The sequence below is a fragment of the Marmota monax genome, unplaced genomic scaffold (genome assembly GCF_021218885.2).
Source record: "Marmota monax isolate L192 unplaced genomic scaffold, Marmota_monax_Labrador192_F-V1.1 WCK01_AAM20220418_F8-fsc00034, whole genome shotgun sequence".
NCBI lineage: Eukaryota > Metazoa > Chordata > Mammalia > Rodentia > Sciuridae > Marmota > Marmota monax.
The window spans coordinates 14370508-14393245 of NW_026693934.1; the positions used below are offsets into that span (position 1 = coordinate 14370508).

Here is a 22738-nt window from a genome sequence, read left to right on the forward strand (position 1 = left end):
CAGACCAGAAGGAAGAGCACACACAAACCTCAGAGACAGGAGAGAGCCCGACAGTATGGGACCCATGTGCATTTCAGTGTACTAGACACATAGGAATATTCTAACATGTCAGAAGGCTTTTTGTTCCAGAATTTCATTATTCATCACACTTGAACTTTGCAGAAGATCAATATGCACTCTCACTTAATTGGAAGACTTGTGGTCTTCAGTTTCCTGTTTCCATTTTATGTGAGCCCACAGAAGTCAATATGCACTTCTACTTCCCAAATACTCTAAAGTCTGAGGGGAGCTATCACTGATTCTTTTATATCATAGATAGGGATGGTCCCCAACCAACTCCTGTGTTAACCACTTTGCACAAGACATCAGGGTGGAGAGTTCATTAAAATTTTAATTTAGAGGAATCATTTATAAATTCATTTGTCTTTGAAATTTTGTCATTGGAAATAATTGTAATGATGATCTGGTCTAGTTTTCCTCCATGCATTGGAAGAGAGGTCACTTGGGCCTCTTCTTGGCAACTGAATGATTTTCTGAGCTGTATGCCTACAGTACAGTCTCTCGGTGGGCAGGGATGGACATACAGACACAGAAGACAGAGGACATATGGTAGAACTTATTCTAACCATAAGGTAAATATGACAAGGTATGGTTGACTTCCTTTCAGTAAATAGCTAGCCTTCAGGAATCTAATTTGATAAAAGTATATTTTGTTTTTGTTTTTCCCATCCTCCCTAAAAATATTTAAATACTGGAAAAGCAAAAGGAGGGAAAGTACTGAGCACCTATTGTGTATTTTGTATTTTATCAAGTGTTTTACAAGACATGTACACAATAGCAGGAATTTCTGATATTAAAGTACTTATCTGTTTTTTTTTCTGTAGAAATAGGACTGTATTGGGTGCATGGCCTAATAATGTTTTTCAGTTCCCATATTAATAGGGATATAACCAAATTCCCTCCAATAGAAATGTGAGTGGGAATAAGATGTGGCACTTCTAGGCAGCCTGCTTCTGCCCCTTCCTCCTCCCCACCATCAATGGAGGCAGTTTACAAGATCCAAGATGTTGGTAACATGACAGGAAAGAAAGAACCTGGATCCCTGTACTGGTACATGGCGGAAAGCATTTGTTAACTTGCACATAGCTGCACTGACCTACGCCATGGAAAGGAACTGAACATGTCTGGTATTTAAGTCATTGCACATTAGAATTTATTTGATACTACAGATTAGCCTCCTTCAATACCTACTCAGTATCCAAACGAGTAAATATCGTTATCCATACTGTACAGTTGAAGAAACTCAGAATTAGCAAGTTTAGAACACTTGGCAACTAGAATTAAAGCACAGAGGTAACACAACTATTTGGGGTTACTCTGCAACCAAAAAATAATAATACTTCTAAACCCCAGAAAACCAGTAACAGTGGAAAGTCACTGGGTTTTTGAACCAGCCTCCAAAGTACCAACTATAAAAATATGTGTTTATCACCAACATTGTCTGGTCCAATATGTTTATAAACCTCAATCCCCTCCATCTTCCCCTAACTTAAAACTGATAGAAAGGAAGATCTTTTATATTTCCAAGAAATCCAAAATTATTCTTTTTACTCATCTTGCTGCCCATTTTACAAGTTTCTTTATTCTTATTATGTTTGTGTGTAGAGGGAGGCAATGTTGTTTAAACAGCACTATCTCAACAAAATTAAAATATGGTAGAAAATGAATTTATAATGTGATTTCTTCTGAGTAGTTAAAATATTAATGATTTTCTACTTTTATGCTTTTTGCATGCAATGTTTTTTCCTAGCATGTCTCTTTTAAATAAACTGATAGCCTTATTACATGTGATTTATTGCATAAGAAAAATATACAGAAAAAATAAAAAATAAAATAATATCTATAGAATTTGAGACTTCATGGTAAAATATAGGACTTTTGCCATTTTGAGTGATTGTCACTATTTTTGAATTAAAAATTCTCAAGCTGTAGCCATTTCTCTTTTAGTTCCAATTGATTAAAATTGGACTTCTTACTCATGCTTTAATTTTTTTAACTTATTTGTTATAATTATCATATAATAAGAATTTATATTAAGGATGGAAAGGAGAAAGTGATATGAACAGAATTTTCCCTCACAAAACAATAAAGTCATAAAAAGTGGACCCAAACCTTAACCAAAACAAAATAAAACAAAAAATAGAGGAAGATTTATCACTAAAAAGATTCGTTCAAATTTGTCTAAAGAAAATCACATCTACCTTTTGCCCAGCAGGAAAAAAAAAAAAAACTTAGCTTATTAATCCTCCTGAAATTAACCAAAGTGGAATAGTTGCTGTTAGCATTCATTAACACATCATGTTAAGAATGTTCTGGACCCAAGAGCTTCATCTTCAGCACTTTGGATGAAGGTCTGCTCCCTAGGTGATAATTGCCAAGGACTCTCTCCCTTCTGTTGAAGATGCTTCCTGCATTACAGCTAATAGGAGAAATACCCAGGGTTGCTGTGGTTGCTATGGCAAACATTTTGTTCCTTCCACCAAACAATAACTGTGTTTTCACAAATGACCAGAGTGGCCTGAAGATACTATTTGTAGTTTCTTTAAAGACACACCACATGCACACTAGCATCCTGTTTTGGGGTTATTTCTAAATTGGGGTTGAAACATACATACAAAAGTGTGTATTTAGTAAGTTGAAGATGTTAACAAAGGCAGTGTTGTCTGTAATTGTGTTTGAAGTCTTCATAACTATTAACTACAAACAATCCCGTAAATCCTGCACTGAAAGCATGTCATGGAAATTTAAATTTAAAAGAAAAAATCGTCTCACCTTAGATTTTTATTGCATTCAGGATTTTTCAATAGTTTCTCAAACACAGAAATAGAGATGACTTGGAGGCAATGTCTTAGTTTATTTCTAGCATACTCTAAGCCTCATCATCTATGCCCTCAATAATTTGACTTTTGGGGAAAATTGGAGTAAGGAGATGCTGGACATAAAGTCAGAAGAACTGGCACAAGAGTCATTTCTGCTCCTGAGGTTACTAAATTAGATGAGCTGTTCTCATTTTTGCTCAATAACATAGCCAGAATGTTTGGGAAGCTTTTCCGAGACCATGCAATCAATACGTGGCCAAGCATGGGATTCAAACCCAGAAAACCAGATCCAGCACCAAAGCTTTGACTCTGCTGCAAAGTACCTCTCAACAGCAGTGACAAATCCTTCTCATGCTCATCTTTCTTCTCCCTCTTAATAGCCGTTCTCACTGGAGCTGTAATTCACACTTCATGTTGTTTTCCATCTCTCTCTGGATTCTTATGGCAAGCAGCAGTAATATTTTTAATTTCCTTTTTTTTTAGGGCCAAGAATTAGGTCCAAGTCATATGTCTGGAGAAAGCACTTCAACCCAGTTCTTCTGATTTCTAGTTCTAAAGCTTTTAACAGAGACTAGTCTTATGCAAGCAAGGGAAAACTCTCATGATGAATTCTAAGCATGTTTTAAGATAAGCCAAGAAACATAAGTCTCCCAACTCCTGACCAGTGAATTTCCAAACTTCAGATTTCAGGGTAGGATTTTAACATGAAACAGAATAACTTGTAGAAAAAGCAGAAATTCCTCTGTTTCTATAGTGATTTCCACTTCTAGTTCAGAAAGAGAAATGATAATTGATTGATGTCACACATTGAAAATGGGCAATAAATGGATTATATACAGGTCTTTCCTAAGAGATATTTCAATGCTATTGTTCAAACACAGTCCATTTAGTACAAGACAAGATGGAGCTGAAATAGTCACACACAACATATAGCATTTTCCTACATAATTTGTTTTGAGCAATAGCTTGGCCAGTTTTTCTTTTTTCAATCCCTAAAATAAGCCCCTATAGAGAATAAGTGTCCCATTCACATGCTTTCACTCCCATTTTACAAAATTCCCTATAGACTTACTTGCATATTCTCACAAATGAATGAGAAACCAGCTTGTAGTATTTGTTACATCTTTAGTTATAAAACAGTTGATGCTCCTGTAAACTAAGGTGTGAGATTTCTAAGAAAAAAATCTACCTACTAATGGTAATGAATAAAGCAGAGAGTTCTCACATAAATATTTAATATAGTGTGTGGAAGAGTGATGATGCCATTCACATATATGCTCACAGTATTCGGGAGGGCTTCCTGCTCTTCCCTAAGATTGCTACCAACCATGCATCACAGGATCTTTGTCTGGACAGGGATCTTAGAGACTGGAAAGCTGTTGGCTAGAATATGTAGCATCTTTCTTCTGCAAATGGGCAGGTTCAATGGAACTGGATGCTGCAGCCTGGCACTGGCTAGAGATCCTATACAAAGACCAAGGACTTTTAAAAAGGAAAGAAAGTTGGATCTTGATCAGAAACACCATGGGATGCCTCAAGACCAAGGTTGGAAGGAGTGGTTCTTTGTATGAGTTAGTTTAAATTCCGTGGATGTCAATTTTGAGATAAAGATTTGAATGCATGTAGTTCATTTGAGAAATGACCCCAGAAGGCCAAGAGAATGTGACAGAGATGAGACATAGAAGAGATCAAGGGAGACCCATGGAACATCATTAAGCTCTCATGTCTGTGGGTAAGTATACTTCCACCTGTGTAGGATGCTCCTGAGTATTATCTCACCCAAGGGGGAATATGCTATAGCATTTAAACACCAACTCTTGTTGGTTAGTGACTGAGTCCTGCTGGAGAAATAGTGTTGAAAGCACGGAGACAAAGATCTTGGGCAGAAAGGAGGAGATGAAACAAACAGGGTGGGAAGGGGTTCTGCCAGCGATGTTCTTGGAGCTCCACCAAGACCAACCCTAACAGGTAGTTCCATTCCCCAGCTATGGGTGCTATCTGACAACTCAAGCCATACCCTTCACAGAGATTTTCCCTTGACCAAAAAGTAGACTTCTTGCTTGAGAAGCCATCTCTTCTTTTACCTGTATCTTAATCACTTTAAGACCAATAGAAGGATGAAAATATCAGTCCTGTAGTCTTAAGGCATGACTGACTTCAGGTTGTAGTCTGTGGTCTAGAACATCCTCTTGGCATCCAGAAGAAACTAGACTTCAGCAGAGACTACATTCTTGCCAGATTCCCCAACCTCTGCCTCATCCTGTTTGCCGCACACCTGGTCCCTATGGAACATCCATTATCTATTACTTCAAGAAGACTTTTCATATCAGTTCAGCTCTGAAAGAAAACAGTTTTTAAGATGCAGGTTTTGGAACAATGTGGTGAAGTCTGAGGGATGTGGTCAATGACAGCCTCTGTGACAATGGATGTACTTGGCTTCTCGCCTGTTTATATCTGTAATGAGAAAGCAACAGTGTTCCTGATTTTTTATTGCTGTATCTTTGTAGTACTGAGAATTGAATCAAGGGTACCTTGTGCACATTAGGCAAGCACTCTACCACTGAGCTAAACTGCCAGCCAGAAAGCTGTATTATTTTGAAGGATGCTCATGGTCCAGGCTATTTGGCAGTGATGTCCTCCAAAAAGGACATTCCTTTTTAAAGACTGGAGCCACCAAGGTTGTGATGGATCAGGAAAGGACATCTGACACTCAGGAGATTTGGAATTTAATCCCAAGGAAGAGTATCTCACATTTATGCATTCTCAGATTTAGGACTAATTCATATATGAATAAAAAGAATCCAGACACTTTTTAAAACTTAGGTGAGAAGGTCATGTATATAAAAATTGAAGATTTTAGAGCTGGTTGTTCAAAATGGTAGATGATATTTGAATTTAAGCTAAATAATTTAAATGAAAAAAGATTTGATACCTTGGGCACATCAGCCACATTCTAGTTTTCAATACCTGTGTGATGAGTGGGTATTCTGTTGGCTGGTACTTGGTGACTCTGTCCTCACAGAAGTTTTTATTGAACAATGTTGCTCTAAGATTTCTCTCATAAAATGGGTGGAAGCTTACTCTACTTTAATTTGTCAAATCAATAAACTCTAACTCTATCCGTCTCTTGCTCAGGCCTAAGGGATTCTTAGTGGATTTTGGTAGCTTATCTATACCTTATTTAATGGATTTTACAATTATTGAGTTCCATCCATGAACAAAATAGTATAGAAGATTTAACAACAGGGTAAGATAGTCTTCCTGTTTTTAGGTATATAGAGAAAAAAATCACTCAAATATCTTTTAAGAGAAAATCAAGAAGTGGAATTGGAAGTCATTGGAAACTGCAGTTATCATACTGTTAGAATTGCCACTTAAAGCAATTCTTTCATGAGCAACACACTTTGTCCACAGTTGGGCATACTAGATTTAACCTAGTTTCTTGAAGCAATTATATTTGAAAGGAAGGGCCCAGTCTAGTCTAGTGTTTGAGTTAAAAGTGTTGCTTTCTTCCTTAGGAACTATGGACAAGTTATTTTTGTACTTCCATGTTATGTATTGGGTGTCTATCCTACCAAGGATCAAATAAAATAGTATATATCAGCTCATCAATGTCATCACTATGGATACAAAATGATTAAACATACATGTGTTTAACTTCATTATAACAAAATCTTCCTTTTGGGTGTACCTTTTTATACAAAAGAGAAACTCGGTCATCAATTAAAACCTCCATCAGAAAGTTACACTTTGGCTTAAAGATGTGTAATATAACCCAACAATGCTGGGAGCCATTAGCCAAGTAGGTATGACAATTTCCTTGCCAGCGTACCCCATATTGCAGTGACATTGAATGTAGGTGACCTTGCTCAAGGACCAAGGCGGATTAGGGTGTTCCTGGTTTAAGATAATCGTGTTTAGGGAGTTCCCAGTTTAGGTTCCAGGTTTAAGGTTTAAGATTATTCCTGCTGGGAATAGGGCGTATCCTGCTGCCTGAGTTCCCCTTGAGTTCTCACAGGATTCAGACAGTATATTTTGGGAGATAGAAGCCCAGTGGAGGTGGATTTGGGCAGAGAACGTGGATTTCCCCAGAACGTGATTGTAGACGGCTGGGGTGAGTTCGGGAATAAAGAGTTGCTGTTTGAATCTACAAGCTGTGTAGTGGCTCGTGATTGTGTGCCCAGCCAGACTGCGGCACAACAAAATGGGTGCAGGGCAGGGCAGGGGATAGAGTTAGAGAGTAGAATGCAAATCAAAAGCTATCCCACTAAAGTCATTTACAAGCAATGTTTTGGAAGACAGGGAAAGGTAAAAGACAGGAAAAAGAGAGAAAATGTAAATTTATAGGCATGGTCTATAAATATAATTGTTTTCTTACTCTCTATGAGATGATAAGACTAAAGTTGGTCATAGTACTTCCATGCCCCTTGGTAGCTGATTCCTTTCAGGAGTAGAAATACAATCAAATTATGAGTACTTGTTCATGAGAACAAACTGCTGGTGAAGTGGGAGAAAGGTTGGGTTTTGGGTTCTGGAAGAATTTAATGTTTTAATTGATGGATCCCAATTTTTATGAGCATCCAAATAACTTGGGAAATCTAGGGAAAGAGGTTTCAGGTCCTACCATTGCTAGTATAGTTGGTTTATAGGAGTCCAGAAAATGTGTGTTTCTGTCAGGTTCCTAAATGACATTCATCACACTGCTGTATACCACTTTGGTGTTTGAAAGCAAATCCAGGATGCAAATCCAGAGCACATTGTGCCTGGCTGAGAGGGGACAGGCATATCTGCTCCAGGATATCCGTGACACCGAAGATAGTATTGCTGAACTGAGTTACAAGCCCAGGAACCAACCCTGTAAACTCCCTTTTATGAAGAGTAGTAAATTTTATTTTTAATTTTTATATTGTTATGATGCAAAACTATAACATAGAGATAAAAAAAAACCCTCACAAAACAGGAATTGGGATATAGCTTAGTGGTATAATGTCTGCCTACCATGCATGAGGCCCTGGGTTCAATCTCAGTTCAGGGAAAAAAAAAGTAGAAACCCAAACAAGCAACACAATTTCACAAAAGGAATCTTTAGCCTATAGGATAGCCTATACTCTTGTAACCACCCTAACCCAGAAATATAAATAGGGATGTCTGTCAATCTCTGTGTACTTAATCTCAAAGATCTTTTTTTTTTTTTTTTTGAGCAATGTGATCTGGATTTTCTGTTATTTGTACTCGGATGAATGCTAATAAAGATGCCCTAGAAAAGGATAATAAAGATGCCCTAGAAAATGATCTGATTGTTATGGACATTTTTGTGATGGAGATTCATTAGAAACAATTACTTCACCAAACACATGATAAGGAGTCTTTGATAAAATCTGGATTTTTATCAAACTTGCACATTGATTAGAAACATGAAGTACAAACATAAACAAACAATAGCATTGATGACTATAACTGAGAACAGTCAGTTTGAAACATTTAAATAAAAGATTTCTAGCAGAGTAAACAGATCAAGTGGATCCTACCTAACTACTCCAGATTAGACAAAGTGAGAATATGCACTTTCAATGTGTGATTCAAAGACACAGTCATGTGCCATACAGCAGCCCTTTGGCCAACCATGGTCCACATATATGATGGTGGTTCCTTAAGATTATAACAGAGCTAATAATTGCTAGTACATAGTGAGTTCATAGCCCTTGTCATTTCGTGGTAGAAAACATTACTCACATCATTGTGGTGATGCTGGTATAAACAAACCTATGGCACTTCAAGGCACATAAACATATAACACAGACAATCATATATAGTAGAAACTACTTGATAATAAAAGACCATGTTACTGGCTCATATATTTAAGGTACTATGCATTTCATTATTATTTTACAGTGTATTCTAAAATAAGTAGGATACTTATTCTAAAAGTTTACTGTAAAGAAGTTCTCCATGTTATAATTGTAGTATTCTCATACATTTAGGATTTATTGCATCTTTTGATTGCACTGAGAGGCCAGTTGAGTTGATCTTACTATGTAGGCTTGTGCAAGCATAACCTAAAATGTTTTGCAAGGCTGAAACCAATTATGACACACTTTTCAGAATGTGTCCTTGTTAAGTAGGATAGAACTGCATCTTACTTACTCCTGATTGTGACACATATTGCAAACTTGGTAGTGTAAACTGTCAATCACTAGAGAAAAATAAGACATTAATAATCCTTCTCTTAATCCCATTATAAGGTTTTTAAGTTTATAATTAACTATAATGAGCTGGTGAACTGAAGAAGCTTTTGTCTCTCTGCAAAGTATTAAAGGCATCAGGTTGGTGATTCATTGAGCTAGCCTTTTTATGGGGTGCTACTTAGAAATAATGTCAACTTGAACCTTCAAGGGAAATGATCAGCCATCAAAAAAAAAAAAAAAAAAAAAAAGGAGGTAAAGTACCTTCATTTCTCTATCACTTTTTTTTGGACCAAACGGTGAGTTTAGATTTTGGAAGCACTATACTATTAGTGAGCAAAAATATTCATACAACCCATTTCCTTCTTCCATCTTCATTGTGTTGTTTGGCAAATAGCATGGCCATTACAATAGATCTGTCTTCCATTTCTTGATGTTCTATAGATGTCCCAATAGTAGAAGAGGATTGGGATGCTGTTTAAATATCTAGGTTAAGGTTCATTGTTCCCACAGGTGTATGAGCCTGCAGTATGAATCATGGCCATTCAGAAGACACACACATATGAATCCCCGCACCCCTGCCCCCAGTCTGAAAAATTTAGTCTTTTGTGCTTAAAAATGCTAGATACACTGGTTGAAATGTCAAAATTAGCTGAAGGGGTGACTATTTTACCAATGCACACTCTTATTAAGATTTCATATCTACATCAATAAATATATTGATTAATATACAGTAGACAGGCTAGCATCAAACACAAGCCCTATTCAAATTATCTGTGCATCCTTGAGTCAGTGACTTAACTTCTCCGAGTCTATCTCTTCATCTTTAAAAATTAAAGTAATATCAAGTATTTTCGAGTACTACCATGATGATACAAAAGATAACTGAAGCTTCTACCTGGTTCCTTACCATAAGAAGTTAGCTAATTCTGACACTTTCCATCCTCCCTTACCATACATATTCAGGGTGAATAAGGCATGTGGGCAATTATTGAAGGAACACAAGTGCAGAAATGCATCAAATGGGTGCTTCTCAATTTTGAATGTGCAAATGCAACACTTGTGACAGCACAGGTTCTGATCTGACAGTCTGGGTAAAAGTTCAGGTCTTACATGTCTAACCAGTTCCCTGTGGAACACCAAGTAGTGAGGAAGAATATGAGGCAAGAAAGGGAACAGGTTTTAAAGCATACTCTGCCTGGAGCAGCTAGACATGATAAAAGGAAAGAGAGATGCTGAGAAGAATGAAAGGTCATTTCAAGGGGAGAACAGAGAATCCAGTAAATGATTTCTGCATATCCCAATGTCTTTTTTTTTCTTTATTTCAGACAGGGATTGAACCCAAGGGTGCTTCACCACTGAGCCAAATCCCCAGCATTTTTTTTCTTTTTAATTTTATTTTTTACTTTGAGGTGCCTTACAGCCTCATTAAGTTGCTGAGGTGAGGCTGGTTTAGAACCTTCAATCCTCTGACCCCTGCCTCCCAAGCCTTTGGGATTACAGGTGTGTGCCACCATGCCACCACCCCCTGTCTTTTTGAAGCTATCAAATTATATCTGTATTATGCCTATATCTGTCAATCGGTACAGATGAAAGACTGGTACTTTCCTTAGCAAGCAGCCATTCTAGACTTGCTGTAAACTGTACCTTCAGTGTTTATTCCTGGTTATCTGGAACAAGTCCCTAGAGAGCCGATATCATGTTAATTGGGTTTATTAACCCTGATTCCTACATTGCTGCCAATTCTCATCTTCTCATGGTTAGTCTGGTGACATCAAACTGAAAACCAACTTCCAAAGGTTTTCCTAGATCCTTAGTGCTTTTTAACCAGTGCTGCCCAAAGGGAATTGGGGGTGGGGAACATGCATAAATTCTGTACCAAAAGGAGAGGCAAGGGCTTTGAGCCTCTTCGCCCATCCACAAGCCCTGGAAGCTGAAAATGCATTGACATGAGCAATCAAATTCTCCATGGCAACAAAATTGTCATGCTAGAAACATACAATCTCAACTTACACAGGCAAGCATCTCAACAAAATATATTCAAGTGAGGAAGAAGGATTAAAATGTCAAGGGACAAATGGCAAACATGACTGTTTGCAAACCGTATTTGGAAAAAAAAATAAAAGAGAATGGGAAAGAGAAATATAAACCTTTCCTCTCGTGGGGCAAAAGATGCCTTTTCCTATTTGCCTTTTAATCATGTGAAGTAACTTAAATCCTTCCCCTCATTTTCAAGGTCTAAGCCACAGCTCAGCTCAGTGGCTTCATGCTCTGCCACCAGCCCCTGCACTTCCCGCTGACAGTAAGTGCTTCTCAAAGCCCAGCTGACTTAATGCCCGATCAAAAGCTTTCTTGCCACAAAACAAATCACATTTGACAAAGACAGATCCTTCCTAAGCCACAATTATATAGATTGACTTGGCAACCTAAGTTAATGGTGATCTGACCCCCAGCTTAATGTATTTTGTCATTTTATTTTATTTTTTTTTCAAATGTAATTAGGTCTCTTTCTTGCTTTTCACTTTCTTCGTGTGAAATGAGATGGAGGCCAAAGGGTGTGTGTGGAAGGGAGAGAACAAAAATTCCATTTGGCAAATCCCCTCCACAGATGAGATAGCAGTGTAGAGACTATTACAGTTGGGTTTTAACCATCTAATCCCCTTCCTCATGCTGTGAACTTCCCAGATCTTGATTGGCACAGCAATAGCTCAGGTCAACAGCTGTTTTCAAGGGTGTTTTATTTATTTATTTGTGGCTCAGAGAGATTAGTGTGTCATTGATGGAACTCATTACACTTGCTTTACCAAAGCTTGGAGGAAGCTCATCGGTCGTCTTTGCCCAGTAAGGCCTTTCCTATATTCTTCCCTTAAACTTTGGGAATTTTTTCCTTAAAATTTGCCACTGACAAATTCACCATACATGTACACTTTCTTCCTGAGTGTAGTCAGATGTGTATACTGGAATATCTTGAACACACTGGAAGCAAAGCATCCATTGATTTTCTATGATCAATGTATCTCAATAGTTTCTATGCTTCCTGGGGGATTCAGCAGTTTTACATGTTTGTTGCCCAGGGACTTGCAAGGAACTTTGTCCATGTGAAATAGCTCAGCAGTGATGAGCTGTAATCCTGCCATTGAGCACACTTGTGTCTATTGATCTAGAAGTAATTTTGTAAAAATCATGGGTTTTACAATTTATATTTCATCTCCAAGAGAATAACAGAAGGATATGGGGGTGGAAGGTTGGATGGCATATAGTAGATGGAATTCATTAATTACTGTGAAAAATGAACAAATGAATAAATAAGATGTGTTAGGAAAAAGCTAAAATAATTTTGAAAATCGTTAAGTATGGTGTGTCCTATCACTATCACCCTGGGCATCTTTTTATCAAATCAAATTAGTGATCATTTAATTCTCTAGACAGATAAAGCTATCTTTGGTTTTTGTTGTTTTCTGGTAGATTATATCTCAGATCCTATGAAGTTACATGTTAACTTATAATTGTCCATCTAATGGAGAAGATTAACCCCTGAATTTCATTATCCTATAAGGCATGGTAACCATTGGTTTAAAGTGTCAACTTGAGGGCTGAGGATGTGGCTCAAGTGGTAGCGTGCTCGCCTGGCATGCTGTGCGGCCCGGGTTCGATCCTCAGCACCACATATAAACAAAGTTGTGGTGTCCGCTGAAAACTAACTAAATAAATAAATATTAAAATTCTCTCTCTCAAAAAAAAAAGTTTATAAAAAAAAAGTGTCAACTTGATTGGGTAAAGGAAAACCTGAAGAATGGTAATATATTATTTCCCATTATAGGTCTGATTTTTTTTCCAGAAGCTCCAATTTCTTGAATGACCAGATAAAATAAAAAGACAGAGTAAAGGTGAATTTGCTGTCTTTTCTGAAGTGTTCTGCTCTTGGACATTAGAGCTTCGCATTTTTAGCCCTTGGGTTCTGGGGCTTGTATAGGCAGCTCCCAGATTCTCAGGTCTTTGTGTTCAGACTAAATTATACCACTGGTTTTCCCTGGTTCTAAAACTTGCAGAAAGTGTAGCAGACCCTTCTTAGCCTTGATATTCATGTGAGTCAATTTCGATAATAAATCTCTTCTTACATATCTGTATGTAGCCTATTGGTTCTATGCCTCTGGAAAACCCTAATACAGACATTAGCTAGTTTTGTATCTACCTAATTACTTTTTCTAATACCCTTTGCTTTCCCCTCAAAATATATCTGGATACCTGGTTCATTAAAACCCTTCTTGAAGCTTCACTATCTTGCTGCTTCCCTCATTAACAAGCTGAGCATTTTTATGGGTTCATTCTGTATTTGTATGGGAACTATGATTTTAACCTTATTCATAGTCATATGTTTATGTCAAGTATTGCTCATCTATTTTAAACTATTCATTCCCTGGGGATAAAAATAGTGAATGTATATGTTGACTCCAGCTTATTGAGAACTTAAATCCAGGTTAGAAGATATGGTTATGTGTGTATGTATGTGTATATGTGTATGTACAACCTGGTATTTGGATATTTAGAAAGGGAAGGGATTTTATGTTAAACAGTAGAATTGAGCAGACAGATTCACAGTGCCCCCCTGTAGGAGAGAGAGAAATGAGTCTAACTAAAATAGCTCATTGCAATTGGACACTATGAGAAAATCTGTAGAGTAAAAGAGCACATTAGGATTTGAAGGGGAAATAGAGGCCTGGGTATTGAAAATGGCACAGGAAAAGTAGCTAGTACACTCACAGTAAATTCTTTATTGATTTTCAAGGTAAGTAATGATCTTTTTTGGATATGACACCAAAAGCCCAGAGAAAAAAGGCAATAAGTGAGACTCATTGGCAATGAGTGAGAATATGTCAAACTAAAAGTTCTGTACAGCAAAGGAAACAATCAACAAAGGGGAAGAAATCCTATAAAATTGGAGAAAATATTTGCAGACTATTTATCTCAAAAGGATTTCATGTCTAATATATATAAGGAATACATACAAATGAATAGTGAAAAACAAATAACCCAATTAGAGAATAGAGATTTTTTTTTCCAAAGAGGACATTCAAATGGACAGCAAGAACACAAAAAGGTTCTTAGTAGCATTAATGATAGAGGGAATGAAAATCAAAACCATGGTGAGATTTTACCCCACATCTGCTAGGATGGCTATTACCCATATGAAAGAAATAAGTGTTGGTGAGGATGTGGAGAAAAGGGAGTCCTGTGTGCCACTGGTGAGAATATGAAATGGCATATCCATTATGGAAAACAATAGAGAAATTCTCAGAAAGTTAAAAATAGAACTACCATATGATAAATCAATCCCACTTCTGGATATATGTATGAATAATACAAAAAATCAGCATCTCATAGAGGTATTTGTACTCCCCTGTTCACTGTAGCATTATCCTCAATAACCAAGACGTGGAAACACTCTCTGTGTCTGTAAATGAATGGATTTATAAAGAAATTTAAGTCTGTGTGCTCATGTGCACGTGTGTGTGTATGTGTGTGTGCATGTATGTGTGTGTGTGTGTGTGTGTGTGTGTGTGATTAAAAGTTATTCACCCATAAAAAGGAAAAAATCCTTGCCATTTATGGCAACATAGATGAAGCTGGTGGGCATTATACCAAGTGAAATCACCACACAAAAGACCAATTCTGTATGATCTCTCTTTTTTTTGTGGAATCTAAAAATGTTGAATTCACAGTGACAGGGAGTAAAGTAGTGGTTTGTAGGATTTGGGGATGGGGGCAATCCATCCATGTTGGTCAAAGGATACTATCTTGCATTTGTAGGAAATAAATTCTGAGGATTTTAATGGTATAGCATAGTGACTTTAGTTAATAAAACTTTATTATGTACATGAAATTTGTTAAGAGAGTAGGTCCAATGTTCTCTTCACCCCCCTCACCTCGCCCCCAGACACACAGAGAAAACTGTGGGAAGATATATAAACTAACTGACTGAGGTAATCATTTTACAATATACACACAAATTATCACATTACACATCTTAAATATCTATAGGTCAGCTCTCAATTATACCCCTATAACACCAGGGGTTGGGGGAGATCAAGTGAACTAATGAAAATGGCCCCAATCTTTCCTTCTTTAAAGTGTCAAAGTAGTGCTGACCCTCCAGTTAGGACAGTGCTGAGGTGTAGTGGGTAAGATCATGAACCAGTAATAAGACTTAAGTGGTAAAGGTCTACTTTGATCAGTTTTCCTCTCTGTATCACAACATTTTCACCTTTAAAATAGGGATAATGTGAAAACTGCATTGATATACCTTAGGGGCTTAGAACAGTGAAGCTTCTGGTCTGACAAGTGCCTAGTGTGTGGTGGTTGCCATTTATATGCTGGTAGCATAAAATGATATAATCCTAGACACATAATCCCTGTATTCAGACACACCAGCCCACACAGGACCCAGGCTCACAGTAGGCCTGGGTCCACCCCTCCACCTGCAGACACCTACTGGAGACCAGCCTCCTGCACAGGATCACCTCTTCCCACCAGCAGATTACTGCGGGAGGCCAGACCCAGCCCAGATCTGTCCACACCAACTTGTGCAGGACCCAGGTCCAGAGTAGGTCAGAATTCACCCCTCCCTCACCTGGGAGCCTAAGACTAACCCACTCCCATCTTGGGACACTATAGTCATCCCATAACCTTCCCCATGCAGTAGCCCCTAACTTTTTGACAATAGACAGGGCATAGAAGCAGAGGCATCTCAGAGCAGGCATCCCAAAGAGAGTGTGAGGCCCACTCTTTCAGCCCCATCTCTGTAAGACATTGCTTCCATCTTGGGGCACCTTAACTATTATCTCAAGTTACCTCAGCTATTGCTGCCACCACCTTTAGATGCAGTGGCATACATTGAGGGACACCAGCAGGGTCTGGAAGCCAACATCAAGGTGGGGTACAGATAATCTGCACATGTACTTCAAGAATATAGGGAAGAAAGTGTAACATTTCAGATCCACACTGCAAGAAAGGAAGACACATAGACAACATGGGAAGAAAAAGGGGGGAGGGAAGTGCCACAAACAAACCAGGACACTATAATAATAGAATCTATGGACAGCAAAGTTGATGAACAGTCAGAGAAGGAGTATAGAAGGTTCATAATTAAAAAGATCTGTGAATTAAAGAATGACCTAAATGAGCAAATGCAGGCAAAAACTGATCACTTCAACAAAGAGATAAGAGAGAAAACACAGTTAGCAGAAGATTACTTCAAGAGAGATAGAAACTCAGAAAAAATTCAGTCAGAAAATGAAAAACTCAATAGAGAGCATAATCAACAGTCTAGATCACTTGGAAGAAAGAACGTCAGATAATGAAGACAAAGTATACAATCTGGAAAATAAAGTTGACCACACAGTAAAGATAGTAAGACACCATGAACAGAACATCCAAGAATCATGGGACAGCATCAAAAAACCAAATATCAGCGTTATTGGGATAGAGGAAGGCACAGAGTTTCAAACCAAAGGAATACACAATCTCTTCAATGAGATAATATCAGAAAATTTCCAAAGCAGAAAGAACGAATTGGAAAACCAAATACAAGAGTCTTACAGGACACCAAATGTACAAAATTACAACAGAAAGTACACCAAGGCACATTATAATATATGCTAGGCATATAATCTATATATGCCTAGCATACAGAATAATCTTAAAAGCTGCAAGAGAGAGGAATCAGATCACATATAGGGGGGGACCAATTCATATCTCAGCAGATTTTTCAACCCAGACCCTCAAATCCAGGAGATAGTGGAACAACATATACCAAGTTCTGAAATAAAATGGATGCCAACCAACAATTTTATATCCAGTAAAACTAAGCTTTAGATTTGATGATGAAATAAAAACCTCCCATGATAAACAAAAATTAAAAGAATTTACAACAAGAAAGCCTGCACTGGGGCTGGGGATGTGGCTCAAGCGGTAGCGCGCTCGCCTGGCATGCGTGCGGCCCGGGTTCGATCCTCAGCACCACATACAAACAAAGATGTTGTGTCCGCCGAAAAACTAAAAAAAAAAAAAAAAAATTAAAATTCTCTCTCTCTCTCCCTCTCTCTCATTCTCTCTTTAAAGAAAGAAAGAAAGAAAGAAAGAAAGAAAGAAAGAAAGCCTGCACTACAGAACATCCTCAGCAACATATTCCAAGAAGAGGAAATGAAAAACAATGATGAAAATCAGCAGAGGGAGGGATTACACTAAAGGAAAATCTAATCAGAGGAGAAACCAAGTCATGTTAAATACCAAAAATAAACAAAAATGACTGGGAATACAAATCATGTCTCAATAATAACCCTGAATGTTAATGGCCTAAACTCACCAATCAAAAGACATAGACTAGCAGATTGGACAAAAAATAAATAAATCTATGCCTCCAAAAGACTCATCTCATAGGAAAAGACATCCATAGACTGAAGGTGAAGGGTTGGGAAAAATAATACCACTCACATGGATTGCAGAAGAAGCAGGGGTTTCCATCCTCATACCAAATAAAGTAGACTTCCAACTAAAGTCAATCACAAAGGATAAAAAGGGACACTACATACTGCTCAAGGGAACCATACAGGAACAAGACCTTAAGCTATACTACAATCATAAATATATATGCCACAAATAGTGAAGCATCTACGTTCATCAAACAAACTTTTAAGTTCAAGAGTCAAATAGGCCACAATACAACAATTTTGGGTGATTTTAACACACCTCTTTCATCACTACATAGGTATTGCAAACAAAAGCTGAACAAAGAAACTATAGAACTCAATAATACAACCAATAACTTAGATTTAACTGACATACAGAGAATATTTCATATAGAGAATATTTCATCCTTTTTCTTCTCAATATCACATGGATCTTTCTCTAAAATAGACCATATATTATTCCACAAAGCAACTCTTATCAAATATAAAAAAGTAGAGATACTACCCTGCATTCTATCAGATCATAATGGAATAAAATTAGAAATCAGTGATAAAATAAGAAATGAAATCCACTCCAACACATAAACTAATAACTAAATAATATGCTACTGGATGAACAATGGATTGCAGAAGACATCAAGGAAGAGATTAAAAAAAATTTAGAGGTGAATGAGAACACAGATACAACATATCAGAATCTCTGGGACACTATGAAGGCAGTTAAGAAGGAAGTTCATTGCATGAAGGTCATTCCTTAAAAAAAAAAAAGTCAACAAATAAGTGACTTAACATTACATCTCGGGCCCTAGAAAAAGAAGAACAAATCAAAACAAAAAACAGTAGAGGACAGGAAATAATTAAAATCAGAGTTGAAATCAATGAAATTGAAACAAAAGAAACAATTCAAAAAGTTGACAGAACAAAAAGTTGGTTCTTTGAAAAAATAAATAAAATTGACAAACCCTTAACCATGCTAGTAAAGAGAAAGAGAGAGAAAACTCAAATTACTAACATGTGATGAAAAAGAACGTATCACAACAGACACTATAGAGATACAGAAGATAATTAGAAATTATTTTGAAAACTTGTACTCAAATAAAACGAAAAATATTGAAGGCATCAACAAATTTCTAGAGTCATATAATTTGCCCAAATTGAATCAAGATGATATACACAATTTATACATATCAATTTCAAGTGATGATATAGAAGATGCTATCAAAAGTCTACCAACCAAGAAAAGCCTAGGACTGGATGGATACAAAGCCGAGTTCTGTAAGACCTTTAAAGAAGAATTAATACCAATACTCTGCAATTTATTTCAGGAAATAGAAAAAGAGGCAGCACTTCTAAACTCATTCTATGAAGTCAATATCACCCTGATTCCAAAACCAGGCAAAGACACATCAAAAAGAGAAAAAAAAAAAAAAAACTTCAGACCAATATCTCGAATGACATAGATACAAAAAGTTCTCAATAAAATTCTGGCAAATGGAATACAAAAACATATCAAAAAGATCATGCACCACAATGAAATGGGATTCATCCCAGGGATGCAAGATTGGCTCAACATAAGGAAATGAATAAATGTAATTCATCACATCAATAGACTTAAATTTAAGAATCATATGATCATCTCAATAGATGTAAAAAAAAGCATTTGACAAAATACAGCACCCTTTAAGTTCAAAACTCTAGAAAAATTAGGGATAACAGGAACATATCTCAAAGTCATAAAGGCTATCTATGCTAAGCACCAGGCCAACATCATTCTAAATGGAAAAACATTGAAGCCATTTCCTCTAAAAACTGGAATAAGACAGGGATGCCCTCTTTCACCACTTATATTTAACATAATTCTTGAAACATTGGCCAGAGCAATTAAACAGATGAAAGAAATTAAAGGAATACACATAGGAAAAGAAGAACTCAAATTGAAGGCACTCTTTGCTCATGATATTATTCTATACCTAGAAGACCCTAAAAGTTCCACCAGAAAATTTCTAGAACTAGTAATGAATTCATCAAAGTAGCAGGATATAAAATCAACACCCATAAATCACAGGCATTTCTGTATATCAGTAACAAATCCTTAGAAAAGGAAATGAGAAAAACTACCCCATTTACAATAGCCTCAAAAAAAAGTACTTGAGAATCAACTTTTTAAAAAATAGTGAAAGACCTATATAATGAAAATTACAGAACCCTAAAAAAAGAAGTCAAAGAAGACCTTAGAAAATGGAAAGATCTACATTGTTCTTGGTTAGGCAGAATTAATATTATCAAAATGACCATACTTCCAAAAGCACTATACAGATTTAATGCAATTCCAATCAAAATCCCAATGACATTCCTCATTCCTCAAAGAAATAGAAAAAGCAATTATGAAATTCATCTGGAAAAAATAAGAGACCCAGAATAGCTAAAGCAATCCTTTACAGGAAGAGTGAAGCAGGTGGCATCACTAAACCAGACCTTAAGCTATACTACAGAGCAATAGTAACAAAAACAGCAAGGTATTGGCACCAAAACAGATTGGTAGACCAATGGTACAGAATAGAAGACACAGAGACTAACCACAAAACTACAATTGTTTTATATTAGACACAGGGGCCAAAAACATGGGTTGGGAAAAAGATAGTCTCTTTAACAAATGGTGCTGGGAAAACTGGAAATCCATATGCAACAAAATGAAATTAAACCCATATCTCTCACCATGCACAAAACTCAACCCAAAATGGATTAAGAATTTAGGAATAAAACCAGAGACCCTGCATCTAATAGAAGAAAAAGTAGGCCCTAATCTTCATCATGTGGGATTAGGCCCCAGCTTCCTTAATAAGACTCCTTTGGCACAAGAATTAAAACCAAGAATTAATAAATGTGATGAATTCAAACTAAAAGGTTTACTTTCAGCAAAAGAAACAATCTGTAAGGTGAACAGAGAGCCTACATCTTGGGAGCAAATCTTTACCCTTCACACATCAGAGCACTAACTAATCTTTAGAGTATATAAAGAACTCAAAAAGCTGAATCCCCAAACAACAAATAATCTAATCAATAAATGGGCCAAGGACCTGCACCAACACTTCTCAGAAGATGATATACAATCAATCAACACATATATGAAAAAATGTTCATCATCTATAGCAATTAGAGAAATGCAAATCAAACTACTCTAAGATTTCATCTCACTCCAGTCAGAATGGCAGCTATTATGAAGAAAATCAACAATAAGTGTTGTCGAGGATGTGGGGGAAAAGGCACACTCATACACTGCTGATGGGACTGCAAATTGGTGCAGCCAATATGGAAAGCAGTTTGGAGATTCCTTGGAAAATTGAGAATGAAACCACCATTTGAACCAGCTGTCCCTCTCCTCCGTCTATACCCAAAGGACTTAAAAACAGCAAACTACAGGGATGCAGCCACATCAGTATTTACAGCAGCACAATTCACAGTAGCTAAACTGTGGAGTCAACCTAGATGCCCTTCAATAGATAAATGGATTAAAAAAAATGTGGCATATATACACAATGGAATATTACTCATCAATAAAAAAAAATAAAATCATGGCATTTGCAGATAAATGGATGGAGTTAGAGAAAATAATGCTAAGTGAAGTTACCCAATCCCAAAAAACCAAATGCCAAATTTTTTCTCTGATATAAGAAGGCTGATTCATAGTGGGATAGGGAGAGGGAATTTGGGAGAAATAGATGAACTCTAGATAGGGCAGATGGGTGGGAGGGGGAAGGGAGGGTACATGGGGTTAGAAATGATGGTGGAATGTCATGGTCATTATTATCCAAAGTACATGTATGAAGACACGAATTGGTGTGAATATGGTTTGTATACTGCCACAGATATGAAAAATTGTGCTCTATATGTCTAATAAGAATTGTAATGCATTCTAATGTCATTTATAAATTTTTTAAAATCTTAAATAAAATAATCCCTGTATTCAGGAAGAAGATGGTTGACATCTCCGAGGAAATCTGAGCGCATAGCAGATTTCACACCTTGTGGTGCAATATACTCTTTGGGCTATATTTGATGTCTTTCCACTCATAAAATAAAAGGGAAGATTTAAAGTAATCCATGTGGAAAAGGAGTTTTCATTGCTATACTTGCTTCTAGATCCTGACAATGGACAAAAATTACATCAGACTGGTTTGAGAAGCAGAAAATTCAGTCTACTTTTACTGATATGTCCAATTTTAATTAATGCTATGGGTTTTCTTCCATAACTTGTTATTTTTTTATCCATTCATATTACAAAATTTATTCTTAATAACATTATTATAATCACATGTATGCTTTATACTAACATGTATATTATAGTATATATTCAACATATGCATATATTTTATGTATGTTTGTACATACAAGTGTATATTATTTTATCCATTCATATATTATATATAGTAGGTTCTTTTTATCCTTGAGTTTTGCATTTGAGGATTCAAAAAAATGGGGACAGGAAACATTTGAAAATCATGGCTTATGAATTGAACATGTATACACTTTTTTCCTTGTCATTATTCCCTAATAAATTATAGGGTAACTATTTACATGGCATTTGCATTGTATTCTGTATTATAAGAAATCCAAAAATGAATTAAATTACACAGGAGGTTGTGCATAGATTATATGCAAGTCTATATCATTTTATCTAAGAAACTTGAATATCCACAGATTTTGGTATGCATTGGGGTCTTGAAACCAATGGATACTGAAAGATAAGTATACACATATATACATTCTACTACGTGTGTGTATGTATGTGTGTATCCATGCTCATCCCTATATATATACTTTTCTATACATTAATTCTACTTTTATATATTCAATATTTGTATATATTTTAATTTTGCATGCCCTAATAAAAATATACTGGATAGCATATATATGATTTATTTTATACATACTTATATATCCATAAATAGAATCCATATAAAACAATATTATAATATCATTACTATCATCAATGACATATGTTGGTGTTAATTAGTATCACAGATTTTAATTATAGTCTGCTTTATCTATGTCAACTCTTTACTGATAGTGTTTGTACCTATTCTTGCCAATGCTATGTCAGAATTTTTGCATGATGACTAACAAATTGAAGGTGCTCAGTAAATAGTCACAGAAGGGTTTGTTACCCATGAATTCATCCTACATAGTGGTTTGCCACTATCATTGTATTCTA

At 36.4% G+C, this 22738-nt stretch overlaps 1 protein-coding gene across 1 annotated transcript in view; it reads right to left on the bottom strand.

The window, feature by feature from the left end:
- Cntnap5 (contactin associated protein family member 5) overlaps nucleotides 1-22738 on the bottom strand; it is an 824707-nt gene that overhangs the window by 609810 nt on the left and 192159 nt on the right. The gene's annotated exons all lie outside the window — the stretch shown is intronic.